Below are 2,106 nucleotides of genomic sequence, written 5' to 3'. Positions count from 1 at the left end.
AGACAGGTCTTAAAGAGGAAGGCAAGATCATATCTTCTCGACTTGCAAAGACACTGGAGCAGAAGAAGCACCTGGAGGCTTTGTGTATTTCTCGAAGGAAAAACTTGGATGGGGCTTACCAAGCTTTTAAAGATTTTAAGTCCAAATTCTGTAATAATTAGATTTTCTTTTCTGCTCTTCGATTTCCTTTAATTTATGTTTGGCTTGTATCGAACGATTAATATTCTGCCTTCTTATGAAAATGTTTCAAGTATTTCCCATTCATTACTTTGCTCATACTCGAGTTTATCTCTTTAATAACGTATGCATTTTTCGAATATGCTTGTTCGATTACAAAGGGGCCTTCCCAATTATAAGACCATTTACCTAGGTATCGAGATTTTTGATCCATGGGAAAAATCACCTTTAACACTAAGTCCCCAACTCGAAATCTTTGTGTTTTAACCCTCTTGTTGTACGATTTCTCGACTCTTTCTTTTTGTTGAACTAGGTTTTGCAATGCAATTAATCTTTCCTCCTCTAAAGAAATCAATTCATCATACATTAAATTCCAATAATCCTCAATCGGTAATTCATTCTGTTTCTGTATATGAATTGATTACAAGTTAATATCTATAGGAAGAATAGCCTCGTGCCCGTACACTAGTTTATATGGGGTAGTTTTTGTAGCATCTCTCGGAGAATTTCTGTAAGCCCATAATACTTGAACAAGAGTCTCATGCCAGCTTCGAGGCTTACCCGAGATATGTTTTCTTATTAAACCAATCACCACTTTATTCGCGGCTTCTACTTGACCATTTGCTTGTGCATAATATGGTGTTGAAGTCATCCATTTAATTCCTCGAGATTCAGCATATTGAGCAACTTTTCGACCTGTAAACATTGTGCCTTGATCAGAAGTGATTGTTTGGGGAATCCCAAACCTTGTAACAATATGATCTTCGACAAAATCGATTATATCTTTTTGCTCAACTTCTTTTAATGGAATAGCTTCAACCCATTTCGTAAAATAATCTATGGCCAACAATATATATTTATGATTTTTCGAGGAAGGTGGATGTATTTGCCCTATTATATCGATTGCCCAACCTCGAAATGGCCAAGGTTTAATAATCGAATGCAGTTCACTTGCAGGTACCTTTTGTATTGGTCCATATTTTTGGCACTCCTCACAGCTTTTTGCGAATTCAATACAATCTTTAATCATAGTTGGCCAATAAAAACCTTTCCTCGACAACACCCATTTCATCTTTTCACCTGCTTGATGTGCTCCACAGATGCCTTCATGTATTTCTGCCATAGCTATATAACTTTCTTGATTTCCAAGGAATTTGAATAAAACTCCATCGAAACCTCTTTTATATAATTCATTATTTAGCAAGACATAATTGAGGGCTTGGAGTCTGATTTTTCTTTCGACCTTCACATTGGGATTTTGCAAATATTCGACCAATTTGCTTCTCCAATCTTGTTGATTCAAAGAACCAACACTTAGAACCTCTAGATGGCCTATCAATTCATTTTCGGTATGAATTAGATACTCTAGACATTCCTTACTTACTTTATACCCTGATGCCATCTGAGCCAATTCATTCGCAATGATATTCGAGTCTCGAGGAATATGTTGTAGTTGCACTTCATCAAATGCGTTAAGTAACTGCACAGCTCGAGTTTTGAATTCAATTAATTTTTTGTTTAAACACTTGTACTCTTGAGTTAATTGTTTCATGACCAGTTGTGAATCACCTCGAATTATTACATTCTTAGCACCTAACTCTTTAAGGATCTCGAGTCCAGTAATGATTGCTTGATATTCAGTTTCATTATTCGAGTATCCTCTATCTGTTTTGAATGATAACTTAGTAGGAATCCCTTCAGGTGAAATAATTAATAATCCTATCCCAGTGCCTAATTCATATTTCGAGCCATCAAAAAATAATTCCCAAGGCTTGGTGGTTAAGTAATTAATTTCCTCAGTTTCTTTCGAGTGATCTACAAGAAAGTCTGCAATTACTTGCCCTTTAATTGATTTTAACGGCTCGAAAGTTAATGAATATTCAGTTAACGCAAGTGCCCATTTGCCAACTCGAGAATGTAACACAGGTT

The sequence above is a fragment of the Cajanus cajan genome, chromosome 8 (genome assembly GCF_000230855.2).
Source record: "Cajanus cajan strain Asha chromosome 8, NIPB_CcT2T_4, whole genome shotgun sequence".
Classification (NCBI taxonomy): Eukaryota; Viridiplantae; Streptophyta; class Magnoliopsida; order Fabales; family Fabaceae; genus Cajanus; species Cajanus cajan.
The sequence above is the reverse complement of the archived record's forward strand: the minus strand, read 5'-3'. Positions refer to the sequence as shown.